This window comes from Urocampus carinirostris, chromosome 1, assembly GCF_059441175.1.
Source record: "Urocampus carinirostris isolate Australia breed hairy pipefish chromosome 1, RoL_Ucar_1.0, whole genome shotgun sequence".
In the NCBI taxonomy this organism is placed as follows: Eukaryota; Metazoa; Chordata; class Actinopteri; order Syngnathiformes; family Syngnathidae; genus Urocampus; species Urocampus carinirostris.
The window spans coordinates 62,578,711-62,596,610 of record NC_142349.1 but is presented as its reverse complement, the minus strand read 5'-3'; the positions used below and the strand labels follow the sequence as shown (position 1 = coordinate 62,596,610).

General features: G+C 40.7%; 1 protein-coding gene and 1 long non-coding RNA gene across 3 annotated transcripts in view; one reads left to right on the top strand and one right to left on the bottom strand.

Annotated features, from left to right (window-relative positions):
* The window catches only part of LOC148376500 (uncharacterized), a 48,713-nt gene that overhangs the window by 21,882 nt on the left and 8,931 nt on the right, over positions 1-17,900 (bottom strand). The gene's annotated exons all lie outside the window — the stretch shown is intronic.
* Positions 1-17,900, top strand: part of gjc2 (gap junction protein gamma 2) — a 30,499-nt gene that overhangs the window by 7,422 nt on the left and 5,177 nt on the right. The window contains exon 1 of one of the 2 annotated variants that reach the window (XM_088347856.1): positions 17,404-17,775. The exons of the other annotated variant lie outside the window; for it this stretch is intronic. The gene's annotated coding sequence lies outside the window, so the exon portion shown is untranslated. Of the gene's footprint in view, positions 1-17,403; positions 17,776-17,900 lie in introns of those variants that run through there. 2 annotated transcript variants of the gene reach the window in all.

Sequence of the window (17,900 nt, the reverse complement as noted above, 5' to 3'; positions counted from 1 at the left end):
GGCAGGGTTGCGAGCTCACTGAGTTTGATTGAGGCATCTAAGAGAAGGAAAGCGGAAGATGCAGTTACATTTCTCTGCTACTGCAAATGACCCTGACGAGGTCTGCCGCTCCTTTGGGCGTGCCCCTTCACACGCTCCATGACACGGCTGCTTAAGACAAGATAATGTCAAGGATGAAGAGCCCCCCCCTACTCCCATCATGCTCTGCAGGCAGAGCTTTGTTATTGCATTCCATTGGACGAAAAGTTGGATTTTAGTGCCCTGATGGGAAAACTTCATTAGCCACAGCAAAATGAAGCCCTGATGTGGGAAAAAAATCTGCAAACAATTAAAGCAGGCATGTCAAACATCCAGCCAGAGGGCGGGATCAGGCCCCCCCAACAGATTTAATCCGGACCTCGAGACAATGCTGAGAGAAGCAGAAGAGAAAAACGAGCCACATCATGTCGAACAATGACCTGCAGTTTAAAATACGTCAACTAGATGAGGCTACCGACGGACAACCCACTGTAGCCTTATCAGCTGACTACCATTTATAAACCAGAAACAATTGGGGAAACACATATTATTTCACCTAAAATAGAAGTCACAGATGCACAATTTGAGGCAAGACGATTGCACTCACGTATGGTGCGTGGATGTCTCTCCTAACCACAACATTTGCTTCTAAACTACGCTTTTTTCAGTCATTGGAAATTTTTGGTTAGCACCTGGATTAAAAACTACTAATGAAGTTTAAAATGAGCTTTAGCTCCTTTCAATAATAAAAATGAAATCTTAAACAATAATGTAAGAAATAAAGCTGAAAAATACTTTTTAATCATAAAGTTAATTACCTAGATCATTTGCACATACTGAATATTAATGTCTGTGTGCTATTTTTGTCACTTCAGTTTGCAAGAGTTTCATTGAGTTAAATAAACTGTAGTGTGAATTATTTCAATTGTTGTTTAGCTTTTTTTAACACATGCACATTTAATAAACAAAACAACATATTAAGTCTTAGTAAAGGAAAAAATATTGGGAAAATTACCTTCAATAATTGTTTTATACTCAAATCTTACAACTCTGTATCATGAGTCATTTAATTGTGAGCCTCCCTACAGCTAAGGCACACTTTTATTCCAATAGTTTACTAGAGTGGCCCAGTTGAGTGTTTTTTTTCCCCACCCCCCAAGCTAAAATGATTTTGACACCACTGCATTAAAGGGACAATGTAATATTTAGCGCCTCCTACTGAGAAAAAAAACAAACTATTTTTTTATTTTAAAAAGAACCAAAATGTATACGCTACATTTTAAAAAGTCAAGAAATTGGCATATATTTTATAACATGAGCCTCACTTAGAGGCAGCTGACATAATTGTCCGCAATCTTGCTGCTGCGGTTTCTACCTTGCTAAAGGTTGGACCACAGAAATACAGATAAAAAATTGTGCTTTATGGTCACTCTGTAGTTTATGTCCTCCCCATACATGCCAAACTTTTGACATTAAAAGTGGTAGATTTTATTGCACACTCTATTTTTATGTGCAACACACAATCCGTCTCCAGAATACAACAATATAAGTCTAAAAACATATGCTTGTTTAGGAAGTGGCAAACTTTTACCAAGACGCAAATCTAAAGCCATTGTTGAAACAGTGTATTTGCACACGAAGACTTCGTCTCGCTTCAAAATAAAGCAGCTGTAGACAAAAATACTTTGTCAAGATTTTTTGTTGTTGTTTAAGTTGAAAAAAAGCAGTATTTTTTGTTTCGTTTTGTTTTTTTTAACTGTAAGTCGTTTTTTAAGGGAAGAAAAGCGCCAGTCTAACGCGTAAAGCGGTAGTGTTGGTGAACATGTCTTCTTTGGCCTTTTAACATTTATTTTCGGTTGCACAACACCGGGGGTCGAGAACCTTTTCACCCAAAGAGCCATAAAAGCAAGAATTTCTTTTAAAACAATAGAGAGAGCCACACCTTATATTTTTACAACCAAATTCAACAAAACCATCAAACCCGCTCTCCAGACAAAAGCTAATTCTTTGACATTTTTTTTCACTGTGTGACATTTGATGATTTGATAAAATCTATGAAATTAGAATTATGCCAGGGCCTGTGTCTCAAATCAATAATATACCACTTGAAATCGGTTCCTTAGTAGTGTTGAAGTGCATACTGACCGTCATTTTTGTCCTAAATAATGGTTTCAAAACAAAGTGCAAGCAAAGCTTTTTTGTAAAAATATCTCAAAATACTGCAAACAAGAAGTTGCCTGAAGTGATCCTCACTGTTCTCAGGGTAACCTCGGCTTCACAGGTACCAAAATCAGGGTCCGATTTAGTTTCTTAAAAGACAAAAGAAACTAAATATGAATAAAATTATGACTCACAACACGTGGTAAGCTTTCTCTCCTGGCTTTGATCTCTTTGATCTCCGGCAAAACTAACATAAAATGCGACAGAAACAAAATAAAAATAAATCCAAACAGCTTGCCAACATCATTTTTGCCGTTCCATGTATTCCGTTACTCCCCAAGCCTGCACAAAATTTTGTAATTTTATTCATATTTAGTTTCTTTTGTTGCCCTGCGATTGGCTGGCAACCAGTCCAGGGTATCCCCTGCCCACTGCCCGATGATTGCTGGGATGGGCTCCAGAATCCCCACGACCCTACTGTGGATAAGCGGTGCAGCTGATGAGATGAGATGAGTTTCTTTTGTCTTTTATTAGCATATTTGGTATTGGAGTAATCCAAAAGTAACTGAAAGTAATCCAGTTAAAGTAACCCTACCCAACCCTGAATGCAGCAGTGAGGCTTTGAACTAAGACAAGAAAGTTTGATCACATTACCCCGATTCTAGCTAACCTGCATTGGCTCCCTGTTAGCTGAAGTTTAAGGTTCTGTTGGACCTGCTCCCTTATATCTTTCAGATTTAATTTTACCCTATTATCCGGTCCGGAGCCTTGGCTCTGAAAATGCTGGTCTACTCGTGATCCCAAGGGCCAAGAAGAGATGCGCGGGTTTGAAAGCGTTTTCCATTCAGGCCCTGGTGGCGAAGAATCCGCTTCCCTCTGAGATTTGATCTGCAACCTCAGTGGAACAGTTTAAGTCTAGACTCATAACACACTTATATTCTATAGTTAGTTTCATGTTGACAATGTCTGTGTATTGCAACATCCATCGCAGCCTGGTCATCTGGAAGGGGGATCATCTCATATGTGATCCCTTCTCAAGGTTTCTTAATTTTCCTCATGCTAAGGAGTTTTTCTTTGACCTCATGTAGCTTTTAGATCAGGGAAAGGTGTAATGATAGTCTGTAGTCTCTAATAAATCGTTTGTCTGTGCAGACCTTTGAGACTCCTTGTGATTAAGGGCTATACAAATAAACATGACTTGACTTGACACTGGGCCAACATAAAATGGCGTCTCTGTGAAACATGCCAGCAGGCACACACAGACAGAGCAACATCATTGTGCGCTGCTAACAACCTAAACTGTGATGCAACTGAGCTCAGACTGTCAAGAACATGAAAAGGCCATAGAGAAGAACCAGCATGATGATGAATATTCTTGAACGTCTTGCGGGACCAGAAAATCCAAGAATTCTGATTAACAATTGAATTAAAAAAACACAGGGATTTATAATGTTAAAGTGAATATTAGAAAATGTAAATGAATTGAATGTATATTTATAAAAGCATTCCCATTAAAAAGACAAAAATATGAAATATTGATGTCCATCATCATCATCACTTCATTGTTCACAATGTTATTTCATTGGGCCATTAAAATAATGTTTTACATTCACGGATCAGGATAAGCGGAGAGTACAGTAGCCCAGATTTTTCCAGCAATAGCTCTTAAATGTTTTGGGTGGCTGGATTTTGCATTAAGCCATTACTTAATATGCAAAAAGTTCTCTGATTGGATCAATGTTCTTCCTATTTCAAAACTGAAACAAAAACAATAATTAGCATTTGCCCATTTCCTAGCTTGAATGGTTAACATGCATAGACTAACACATGGGTCGGAACCTTTTCGACTCAATCGGCCATTGATTTTTTTATTTTTATATTGAGAGAGAAAATGGACTTTACTTGTATCCTTCATCTCTGTGCTAAGAGTAATTGACTGTTACCTGAGTTGCTAGTGTGATGTAATATTTAGATGACAAGTGGCAGAATGGCTTCCCTTGAGATTACCTTGTTACTGCTATCGGGCAACACGGTCATTTTTTTCCACCTCCCACTTATGCTACTTAACCTAAGTTCTTCAGTCCGAACATCACTTTACTTTACTTGCGGCTAATGTTTCTGATCTGTCAGCAGGTTTGACATTTCTTCAGCATGGTGGCTCCCAATGTGGTTTCGGGCAGGAAGTTTATAACAGCGACAGTCACACATAAGGCCGGTCCCATCTGCGTTTTGAATACGTGCCGCCATGCGTTTATTTATATTTTTCAGGATGACCAAATTACTCCCTACAATGCTTTTCTCTTCCTGCATGCACAAGTAATCAAAAAGAAGAAAGGACTAACCCAAACATTGCAATGGGAATACTTACATTCTTATTAAGACCTTAATCGGATTTCTGTGTGTGATACATGACACACATTACATAACTACCCCAATTTTAGCAAACCAGCATTGGCTCCCTGTCAGTTAAAGACGTGATTTTATGGTTCTTTTGGTTCTACACAAAATCAAGCATGGACCTGCCCCAGCATATCTTTAATATTCAATTTCCCTCTATTTTCCTGCTCAGAGCTCTCGCTCAGAAAATGCTGGTCTGCTCGGGATCCTAAGACCCAAGAAGAGGTCCTCAGGTTCGAGAGCTGTTTTGAAATGGATTATTGAGAACATGTAAGCGTACCAAGTATTGCTTTAGCAAACGTGCTTATGCAACAATGTATCACAGGCCATCTAATATTTGAAGCTGAGCCACAATTGGCTGTTTCCTGAACTGCTGATGTGATGTCATGTTGTCAACAACGAGTGGAAAAATACTCGCAGTCGGATTAAGATCTTAATTCGATTTATGTGTGCTTTTAATGTCATTAAACAAATTCATAAGTACATAGTCCATTTTCAATCGCATTATTGCCTGAATGTAAACATACCCAGTATTGCTCTAGCAAAAGTGCTTTGTCAATGACCAATAAATAGCCATCTGGTCTCTGAAGCTGAGCTACAATTGGATGTTTCCTATATTGCTACTGTGATGCCATTTTTCGCTGACAACAAGTGGCAAAATGGCCTCCCTTCAGATGGCCTTTTTATTGCCGTTGAGCAATGCAGAGTCCCTTTTTCCACCTCCCACTTAGGCTGTTACTTAACCTAAGTTCTCCAGCCCAAACATCAATGGTTCACTTCATGTAGGACTTGCAGCAAAAGCTCCAGATCCTTCAGCAGGTTTGACATTTATTCAGCATGGTGGCTCACATTGTAGTTTCGGGTAGGAGATTTATAACAGCGACACACTCACGCATGAGGTCGGGCTCATGTGTTGGAGACGTAGCGCAAGTTGCCCGGCGCTAACCTCAAGGCTTTTAGCATCTCCGTCGCTTCACTGGAGCCGGGCCTTAGTCAAACTGGCACGGGACGCGCGTGGCCCGCGGGTAGGAAAGGCTCGGCTGAGAAAACGAGAAGCCGGATGAACAAATGAGATGGGACTGCCACCACTCTCAGGCAGCCTATGGGATAACACCCCTCCACCCCACTCCCGACCGTCGTCCACACCCGCTCCCACCCGGACAACAGCGCTTTAGATAGCTCCATACGGCACAGGCGGTAGGGGAACATTAATGCGATACTGGGAATTTTGGTATCGTTTACCGATCCGATACAGATACTTTTTGCTTGGAAATGTCATGATCATTGAACAATTGAACCCCTTCCCTCGAGTTAGTTTATTATTTCGATAAACACACAAAAAAAAGTTTTGGGAATTAAAATTGTTTCATTTTTTTATGCAATAACTACATTGCAAACTCTAAAAGTATTAAAAAAAATACTTATATTACAACGGTTTTGGAGGAAAAGCTGAGAGTTAAACAAAAAATGTCAACAAGACATCTAAAGTACCCTCCATTGCACAATATATTGAAAATAAACACGGGAGTGGCAATGGATTTACAGGCTTTTGTTCAGGAAACCTAGCAATTTACATTTTTGGTTGCAGCTCTGCAGGGTGAGCTTTGTTCATGTGTTTATGTCAGTTGGTGTTGTTGCCACAGTAGCAGACCACTACCACACATATTACAACTGGCATTCTCTTTTGTTGTAGTTGAAAAAAAGTCCACATCGCGCTGAGCTTCCTATTTGCCTCTTATTTTTTTAAGTTTGTGGTAGGGCTGAGTGCATCGATTTGGCCCTCTCTAATCCCTGGGAGGCAGCAGCAGGCCAGATAGGCACACTTTAGCACCTCTCCCTGTCAGTCAAATACTTAAACTATTTTGTTTTTTTCATTTTTAAATACTTGTTTATACTGTTGATATTCTTAGATGTCATTCATTGTCTTACGGCTGTAACAAAAGAAATGTCCCCACTGTGGGAAGAATACTTGTTTATGACTCAGGGATAAAATAAGAGATAGGCCGAGGGTGCCTGGTGAGAGAGAGTGGTTTCAGTATCTAAATAAGCGGCACTTTGAGGAAAATGGTGGAGGAGCGGAGTATCTATTCCAGGACAATAGTATTGATCCGATCAAAGCACTAGCTTAGTATTGATAATGACGATATTTGGATCGATCCACCCAACCCTAACTGGCGGTTGGGAGCAGTTGCATGTTTTATGCTCTGGTGTCTTGTGTCACTCTTTTTCTCCGAGGAGGGGTGGCGAAGAGGTTGGGGGGGTGTGGGTTGAGGAGGGGTCATTTCCGAGTCACATGGGGGCAGCTTGATCTGTTACGTAAACACAGACCTCAACAGCCCGCAGTCTGCTCGCATCAACTGTGCGCGGCGCAGCCGTTTGCCTTATAAAAATAAAAAAAAGTTGTGATGACATTAGTGGCGGCCAAAGAGAGTTGTCGACATCTTTATTCGGCTACGCTGGCATACCTCACAGCTAACACTGACTTGTTAAAGGTGACACAAAACAAAAACAAGATCAGTTTTCAATTGGCTCAAGTTAAAGTGTCTCTCGAACTAATTTCAATTCATTTAAAATAGGAATATTAAATTCCCTAAAGGTATTTTCAACAAATGCTACAAACCTTTTCTTAATCAAACTAAACATTGTTTACCCAGTGTTTCCCATACATACAGTGGTTTGCGAAACTATTTGGCCCCCTTGAAATTTGCGACGTTTTGCCACGTTTCAGACTTCAAACATAAAGATATAAAACTGTAATTTCTTTAGACTTTAGAAGTTGATTTCGTGTATGTCACTTATCAAACTTAAGGAGGTTTCGCAATTGTTTGCTCTTGCTTCGAAAGTGTGCTCCATTACTGTGTGGCGTCTGTTTACAAGTTATGTCCGTATGCGGCTTGACAGATACATAGACTTACACTATATATGGATGGGTGTAACTGCCATTTTTACAGTGGGGGAAGAAAATAAAATGGAACCGATGCCCAAAAGGCTTTTTAGGGAGTAGGCAGGAGCTTGTCTCTACAAGTCCAGAATGCCCGCAGACAAAAACATTTGATGGAAAACTATTATAAAATGACAATAAAGAAAGAAAACCTGTCTTTGGATCAACTAGGGATTGTAAATTAATGTTTTCTGACTTCTATCAAGGTACATAATTGCTGCAGCTGTCACAATACATTGCATATAAATGAACATAGAAATAAGTACTGTAATACAATTCAGACCAAAGAACTCAAATTGCATCAAATCGCCCACCTGATGATCTCTCATGACAGACTTTGGAACCACAGCAGGCTTACTAAGACAGAAGGAGAGAAAAAAAAAATCCATTATCCGCATTGTTAAATAACAACATCTGATTTCCATTGTCACACTGAAACACAACCTTATGAATATTAAAGGCTGCTGTTAGGCTGTTGCATGTTGCCAGACCTTGGATGGCAGGCAATGTCAAAGCATGTCTTACAAAAGAAAGGCTGTGGGCGCTTCAATCAATAGTTATCAACATGAAGCACGCTGTCCCAAAGCTAGAACGGCTGGATTTATCTGAGGACACTCGGGCGGGGCGACCGTCTCTGTTGTCATTGCTCATGATATTCTGCTGGTTTTGTTGTTAAGCTACTCTTACTTGTCAATGTTTGCAGATTTGGTTGTCCGATAAACAAGTTGAAAGACTGGCCACAGGAGTAGTCATTTGCAATGTATAATGTTTAAAATTGACTTTTTTGAATCGTCTCATGATTATGAAATAGTTTTTTTTTATTGAGCCTGTAAATAGAGTTTTATGATATATGCCTCTGTGGTTTGTTCTGCATGAGCATCCATTAAGTTCAACAGTCATTTTGCTGTGGATAATGTTGTTTAATATCCCAAAGGGTGTTGTACATTTATAAGATTACTTATAAATACACATCTTTCTAAAACACCTTTAAGTTCATCTCATCTCATCAGCTGTACCGCTTATCCTTATTAGGGTCGCGGGGGGCCTGGAGCCCATCCCAGCCATCTCCGGGACACCCTGAACTGGTTGCCAGCCAATCGCAGGGCACACGGGGACAGACAACTCACTCGCTCAGTCACACCTAGGGACAATTTGGACCGGCCAATTCATCTGAAATGCATGTCTTTGGAATGAGGGAGGAAACCAGAGTGCCCGGAGGAAACCCACGCAAACACGGGGAGAACATACAAACTCCACACAGTGAGGCCAGTAGCTGGATTTGAACCCACGCAGGAGGTTCCCACGACCTCAGAACTGTGCCGCACACGCGCTAACCACTGCGCCGCTGTGCTGCCCCACCTTTAAGTTATGTTGACAAATTGACATAAAAACAAAACAAAACCTAAAACACATGATGGTGTCTAATACAGTCGATCCCTGGGATACCGTATTTTTTTTGTACTATATTTTTCGTTTATGGGGCCCAAGGCTTGCAGTGATGCTAAAGGGGAATCAAACACATAATAATCATGGAAATAAAGCTTGTGATTATCCCAAAATTGGTAGAAAGCTCACAAATGGGCCCCTTGCTATATTGCATGTACGCAACCAATTGACAATTAGGACGCTCATTAAAATCATATGATTAGAGCAAGGACATCTCCTAAGAAGCATGATAATCATCGCAAGTGGGACTTTTGAAATCGCTTCAATTTTTAATACATCATCGCCATCTGCTCCCTGCCTCTGCATCCACCCACTAACTCCACTTCACCATCTCAACTTACGTCACACGAAAGGTAAATAAAATGTATTTTTAATGTTTTTAACTGAAACACATTAGCAAATTGAAATTGCCAAAGGTTTGATTACCCCACAGTGTGGCTATTTCACCTTACAATCCCCTCCTCAAAACAGATTCATGTTGTGTACTGTATTTGTGTCATGTTTTTGTTTCAGTTTGTTTGAAAGGATATTTGAAGAAGAAAGATGTGTACATCGTCATGTGTTACTCATAAAAGCTGGCATTGAGTTAATCCAAGTGATGCAACTCTACATAAACTGATTTTTTAAATGGTGTCAATGCAAACAAATTGTAGAGTCAATGCCCCCAGCTCACTCAACCAACTACAAATAGCCATGCACAGGAAGTGACGAGACTCTCCATCTATATAATGAAGTTATTCTCCTTCCCGTATGATTGGGCTGCAATGGATGTTGCAATACACAGACATCATCAAGTGTATAGATTTTCCATAAATACACACAAAGTATTTGTAGATATATTTGCATTAAAATATTTTCCTTTACAATCGTTTTTCACTGTCAATAAAGGGCTACGGCCACTCCATCTTTCAAATAGCACTATTTCAAGAGAGCGTGTCTGTGTCAGTATCATGTTTCATTAAATCACTGCGACCTGCGAGTGCTAATTTGTCTATCACAGCCAGCCATTTCCACTTACTGTCGAGGAACACTCACTCAGAGTGACGTTGACACCGAATGCCTCCAATGTTCACTTATCAGCCATCTTCATCGTTATGAGGAAGATTTTGGAAGGAGCAGCAGGGAGAAAAGTGTCAAAACTTAAGGGGGGCGAGATAGATGTAATAAAAAAAAAGCTAAACACGTGCTTATTTGTCCCCGCGGGCTTGCACATGTCCAAATCCCCAGTGCTCACTCCTACAGCATCCCCTGCCTTCTCACTAGGGGTGCTAGCTACGCCACATCTCCTCCGTCACTTGAAGAGGGCAGCCTGCAAGGCGGGAGGTCCTGCAGGCCCATATGGCTTTTCTTAGGACTGGAAACTACTCAGACAACACTACGCTCCTCTCGTCTTGTGGCTTCTCCTTGGATTGAACTGAGACAATGATGCTGATAGAATTTAAGAGTCACACCCCGCATATTCACGGTTTGACTTTAGAATTTTATTGTTACTGATTTTTTTTTTCCCAGAGATAGGGTCCGGTGTTTCCCATATAATATGTGGATAACATGGTGGGTTGACAGTCTAGGGTAGTCCAGTGAAAGGTCCCTCGAAAGAAAAATGTTGTGCATTTTAAATTCAAATGCATCGTTCTGGTGGATTATTACAGCAAAATCAAGTAGCTAGATCTATGATCAATGTGTGCCCTTCTATTTGGTTCTAGGTATTTGAACACCATGACCTCCAGAAATTAACTGACACCGTTTTAACCTACATTCGATACTGCACGGATAAAGTCACAGTAAATAAAAAAATTAAGGTCTACCCAAACCAAAAACCCTGGATGTCCAGCGAGGCGCGCACCTTCCTCAAACACCGCAACACCGCCTTCAGGTCTGGAGACAAGGCTCTTTACAGGGTGGCCAGGGCTGACCTGAAGAGAGGCATAAAGAAAGCAAAGACAGCCTACACGATGAGGATCGAGCACCTCTTCGCTGGAAATGACCTGAGGAGGATGTGGCAGGGTCTTCTACACATCACCAACTTCAGAGGCCACAACCTGGCAACTGTTGAGGCTGACGCTTCACTAGCTGCGGACCTTAATTAGTTCTTTGCTCGCTTTGAAGCTGAAAGGCCACAAACAGCCACATCACACCCACCAACAACCAGCAGCAACACACTCACATTTCAGGAGCACAAAGTTAGGCGTGCGCTGAAAACTACCAGTATAAACCCCAGGAAGGCAACTGGCCCGGATGGAGTACCAGGGAGGGTACTCAGGGACTGTTCCGATCCGCTGGCTGGGGTCTTCACCACCATCTTCAACCGGTCCCTGTCACAGGCGACCGTCCCACCTTGCCTCAAAACCTCCACCATCATTCCCATCCCCAAAAAGTTAGCAGTGGAAAGCCTCAACGACTACAGGCCTGTCGCTCTTACGCCTGTGGTCATGAAGTGCTTCGAGAGGTTAGTGTCCCAGCACATCAAAAACTCCCTGCCACTCACACTGGACCCCCACCAGTTTGCCTACAGGGCAAACCGCTCCACTGACGATGCCATAAACACAGCACTTCACACCGTGCTGAAACACCTGGACCACCGGGGGTGCTACGTCAGAATGCTCTTTCTGGACTATGTTGACTATTTTTTTGCACTATGATGACTTTTGCACCAAATGCAAAAATCGCACAACCCTTACGATACCAACTGTATTACAATACCAACTGTATGAAACACCCTAGATGCCGACATTTCTTGTGTAAATATCATGTAAATTATAACTATAGCCTTGTCCTCCTTGTTTTATAACCTTATCTTCTCTGTTCCTTTATCTTCTTGAATTTTTACCTCACTGTGGAAGTGTGAAACTGGAGTGTCATGCCCAATTTCGTTGTCACAATATGTTAACCCATTTTGTAACAATGACAATAAAGGTATATTCTATTCTATTCTATTCTAAGCATCGTAAGTGACAAATTTATTGTCATTGTAAGATGCAAAACGCACATCAAAATTAACATTTGTCTTTGGTGGTGAGTGGATCCCTTAACCACTAGGGTCGTAGGGGCACAATTTCCTATGGTGTGTCTTGGGCAAGTACAGCCTGGTGGCGCCCATCCCTCTCCAGGCCAACAAATGCTTCCACCCAGTCATGAGCTGGACACCATTCGTGTGTCAGGCGATTGTGGTAACCGTTGCACTGCAGAAACACTGCCGTGACTAAAAATACTCAAGTCAACTCAAGTCATTAATTGTAAAGCCCTTAACACAAGAAGTCTCAGAGGGCTTTACAAACTACAGACTGTTATTACACCATAAAGTGTGATAATGAGATATAATTGAATATTTATTCGAGGATCATCATTACCACTTGTGGTCCAGTGGTTAGAATTTGGTGCTTTCACCATTGCAACCCGGGTTTGATTCCTGTGGCACCCAACAGGAACATTGGGTGAGAAAAAGTGAAACAAGAGCTTATACCAATTTCTAATAAATATTTAGGGGTACGAGTGATGCACAAGTGTATGTTATACATCATGAAATGTGGTATATCTAAATATATATATTTTTTTTTTGAAGAACAAAAATGTACGAGACTCTGGTGGGACTAACTTATCTCTGGTGCCCCCCAGAATCTTCCCATGGTATGGGAAACACTAGGGTCTATATAATCACTTAAATATCATTGACGGTTGGCCGGGGGGCACAGCGGCTGTGTGGTTAGCCCGCAGCTCCACGGTGAGTCAACTATTGCAGCCTTCCCGTGAGGAGTTTGCATGTTCTCCCTGTGCCTGTGTGGGTTTCCTCCGGGCACTCCAGTTTCCTCCGACATTCCCAAAAACATGCATGTCAGGCTAATTGGCTGGTCCAAATTGTCCCTAGGTGTGAATGAGCGAGTGAGTTGTTTGTCTGTGTGCCCTGCAACTGGCTGGCAACCAGTTCAGGGTGTCCCCTGCCCACTGGATGGGCCCCAGCACCCCCGCGACCATACTGAGCATAAGCGGTGCAGATAATGGATGGATAGATGGATTTTGGTTTGCCTTTTTTGACAAAAAATGAACGATTCAGGTGATTAATTTAAAAAAAAAACTGTCTGTGTTTGAGATGTGCAGTTTATTGGCAATACTGTAGACCCTGTAATATGACATTAATCTGTTCTGAGGTGCAGATCCCAAAGTAAAGTTGACGTATAGCGAAGGGAAATCGTAATTAGCTCTGGACCTTTGGTACACCATATTAAAAAAACTAAAACACCAAAATAATATGTGTACTATATGTGCATCTGATTAAATTACTTCATAAATAAATATGCATGTAAAGGAAAAATCTAATTTTATTTTACTCTGATCTGACATGACTTGATCTCGTCAAGTGGAGTAGCCGGTTTATATGAGGGGGAAAGAGAAGGCAATGGCATATTAAAAATAAAATCAACTGTAAAATGATCTCTTTAGTTTATAAGCCTCATTACTATTAATGATAGCCCAGATTGTCGAAAAATTATGCAAATGCAAGGGCAGCAATTCACGTGCCTTCTTCGTATTTCGTCACAACCACAGCTTTGTTTTTGTGGTCATCATGTTTTTGCTTATCCCTGCAAGTTACCTGCATTGTTATTTTTTTAATGACTTCTTTTAAATACAAAATATTTTATTGACTCAGGAGCACTATTAATGAAGTCATCAACAGTTAGCAGGTAGGCGCCTTGCATGGCTTCATGGCCGCTATTGGGGTGTGAGTGTGTGTGTGAATGGGTAAGTGTGAAGCAGATTGTAAAGCGTTTTGGGAAGTCTTCATTGACTTGAAAAGCGCTATATAAATGGAGACCATTTACCATTAATTTAATTTTTTAAAAGTTGAAACAATCAGGCAACCCAAAAGTTTAGATGAATCTCGTGAGTTTTGGATTTTTAAGTGTACTGAAAAATTTTAACTTTTTATGTGAGTTATGTTATATGGATTTGATTAATGTTTTCTGCTCAATATAAGGTATCTGCTAGTATATATATATATATATATATATATATATATACACATACATACATACATACATACCGTATATATATATACACACACAATAATATTCACAAATCATTACCCTCGAAACATTGATTCACTCTTCAGCGTGAATGAATAATCATGAAGTTATTACGGATCATGCAATGTTAAGATTTGAGCATTTTCCGTAACCGTGACAACAGCTAGATACAACCCAGACATTGAACACACATCTGTTAATATGACTTATGACGGCTCCCTTCCCGAATTTGACAGCAAGCAAGGGTATGCTCTGTTATCTGTCCATGCTCCTGGATGGAAGATGTAAATATTATCATTAACTACATGTGACTGAGCGGATCTGAACTCAAGCCTCTCAGGTTTTTAAAATATTTTTGTACTCAAAATTCTTTTTTCATGCAATCATTCTTCTTAACTCACACTATCATATCTAGGTCATCATGCTCTACGTCTTTAAAATGGACCAACAGACCATATTCAACACAAAAAGTAAATACAGCCCAAAAACTCATCGGCTCCTCCCTGCCTAGGCTAGAAGACATTGCCGGCTCTCGCTTCCACAGCAGATATTATTAAGGACTTCTTTCACCCCGGACACCACCTTATTGACCCACTGACCTCGTTTGAATTCCCTTAAAACAGACTGAAAGACTCGGAGACAGTTCCTCCTCAGAGCCATAACGGCCCTAAACAAGCACACAAGACTATAAAAATAAATACAGTGGCTTGCGAAACTATTTGGCCCCCTTGAACTTTGTGACCTTTTGCAACATTTTAGACTTCAAACATAAGGATATAAAACTGTAATTTCTTGTGAAGCATCAACAACAAGTGGAACACAATCATGAAGTGGAACACACTTTATTGGATATCTTAAACTTTTTTAACGAATAAAAAACGAAAAAGTTGGAGTGCAAAATTATTCAGCCCCATTGAGTTAATACTTTGTAGCGCCATCTTTTGCTACGATTACAGCTGCAAGTCGCTCGAGGTATGTCTCTATCAGTTTTGCACATCGAGAAACTGATATTTTTGCCCATTCCTCCTTGCAAAACAGCTCGAGCTCAGAGAAGTTGGATGGAAAGCGTTTGTGAACAGCAGTTTTTAGTTTCTTTCCACAGATTCTCAATTGGATTGAGGTCTGGACTTTGACTTGGCCATTCTAAGACCTTGATATGTTTTTAGTGAACCATTTCATTGTAGCTTTTGCCTTATGTTTTGGATCATTGTCTTATTTGAAGACAAATCTCCGTCCCAGTCTAAGGTCTTTTGCAGAATCCATCAGGTTTTCTTCCAGGATGGTCCTGTATTTGGCCCCATCCATCTTTCCATCAATTTTAACAGTCTTCCCTGTGCCTGCTGAAGAAAAGCAGGCCCAAACCATGGTGCTCCCACCACCATGTTTGAATGTGGGGATGGTGTGTTGAGGGTGATGAGCTGTGCTGCTTTTACGCTAAACATAACGTCTCGCATTGTTGCCAAAAAGTTTGATTTTGGTCTCATGTGACCAGACCACCTACTCCCACATGTTTAGTGTGTCTTCCAGGTGGCTTGTAGCAAACTTTAAACAACACTTTTTATGGATATCTTTAAGAAATGGCTTCCTTCTTGCCACTTTTCCATAAAAGCCAGATTTATGCAGTATATGACTGATTGTTGTCCTATGGACAGATTCTCCCACCCCAACTGTAGACCTCTGTAGTTCATCCAGAGTGATCATGGGCCTCCTGGCTGCATCTCTTAACAGTTTTCTCCTTGTATGAGCTGAAAGTTTAAGGGGCAGATTTGCAGTGGTCTGATACTCCTTCCATTTCAATATTATTGCTTGCACAGTGCTCTTTGGAATGTTTAAAGCTTGGGAAATCTTTTTTGTATCCAAATCCAGGTTTAAACTTCTCAACAACAGTATTTCGGACCTGCCTGGTGTGTTCCACGTTCTTCATGATGCTCTCTGCGCTTTGAACAGACCTCTGAGACTATCACAGTGCAGGTGCATCTATACAGAGACTTGATTACACACATGGACTCCATTTATCATAGTTAGATATTTAGGTCAACATTGAATCATTCAGAGATCCTCACTGAACCTCTGGACAGAGTTTGCTGCACTGAAAGTAAAGGGGCTGAATAATTTTGCACACCCACTTTTTCCTTTTTTATTTGTTAAAAAAATTAAAATATCCAATAAAGTGTGTTCCACTTGATGATTGGGTCTCACTTATTGTTGAAGTTCAAGGGGGCCAAATAGTTTCGCAAGCCACTGTAAATATATCTGGACAATCCATCCATCCATTTTCTGCAGCGCTTATTCCCATCACAGCCAACTTTGGGCAGTGGGACACCCATTCCCACCCTCATTGATACCGGAGACAATTTGGAGTCACCAATTAAACTGCCATGCATGTCTTTGGGATGTGTGAGGAAACTGGAGCGCTTGGAGGAAATCCACTCAGGCACGGTGAGAGTGCAATACCCTCACACTATGTATAGGAAAATTCATATTTATATTTTTTATTCTGTATCCTTATTTTCTCCTCAATGTTCATGTTACTGTTAGCGGCTGGGTGAATAGCGTGCAGCCCCAAGGTGCTGAGGTCCAGGGTGGAGTTCTAGCTACTGCAGCTTTCCAATGTAGAGTTGAATGTTCTCACAGTTCTTGTGTGGGTTTCCTCAGGGCACCCCGGTTTGCTCTCATGTTCCAAAAACATGCATGTCAGGTTTAAATTGTCCCTAGGTGTGATGGGTGAGTCTCTGTGCGCCCTATGACAGGCTGGAAACCAGTTCAGGGTGTCCCCAGCCCACTGCCTGAAGTTAGCTGGGATGGGCTCCAGCATCCTCGCAACTGTTCTAAGGATGAGCAGTGCAGAAAATGAATGGATGGATGGATGGATGGATTCCGCTAATGTAATTGCACTGTTTTCTGATGAACAGAAAACAGTGCAATTGGGCAGTGTACAAACACTATCCTTTAAATATTACCCATCTACCCTAATATCATTATTAATTTTTTTGTCTTTATAACATTTATCCTTGTCAAATCCCCTTCTAAACAACATACACTACATTGTAGTCAATGACAATAAATAATTGCATTTGAAAATAGCCACCACTAACCCAAACAGAAGAGTACCCGTTCACGTTTCGTTTCAGAACTTCATAGAAAAATAGAAAAAAAACCATACTACTACGAAAAATATATACATTTAGGTGTTCCTGGACAGCAATGTACAAGTAAAAGCAGCATGGATTTGATTGATTCTCGTCTGATCGGACAGGTGTGTTGTAGTTCGTATTTGTTGCCATATTTGTAGTCATTAGGCAAGAGAGCAAGTAAGAAAGAGACGTGGAGAGAAAGAGAGAGAGAGCAAATACTGATGTATACATACAGAGAGAGGAGGAGAAAGAGTGAGGAACCCTTATGATCACTGTTACAAATGTTGCACATGAGCACTGAGTGTGTGGGAATGAACACACTCCCTCACACCGCTCCCCTCTTCATCATTCAACACCAAATTCAAATCACAATTTTTGGATGAGGATCTCTTTCTGCAGGAGGATTTACTGATGTTTCCCTTGTTTTCTTTCTTTTTTTGAATGTGACTTTCAAAAAACTCAATCCAGAAACAAGCCAGAATGTAGGGAAATAAAAGTGTTCCAAAAGGAAAGCCTAAAAATTGCGATTTTAAGTTTTAGAAGCGCATCAATAAGAGAGCGGTCTGGACTTTATGATGGAGGTAGTGTTGTACGCCTCGGATTGGGGAAAGGACCTAAAGAGGAACATTTAGGACGGGAAATGTATATCAAAGTTCTCCAGGTGGGTTTTTGTTGTTTCTGTTATTAAAACCACAATAGCATGAACCTTAAAGATATTTTGAAAATGCAAAAATGTCATGCATGAATTTAGTCATGTTAAAAAAAAATCTAAATGTACTCATGTCG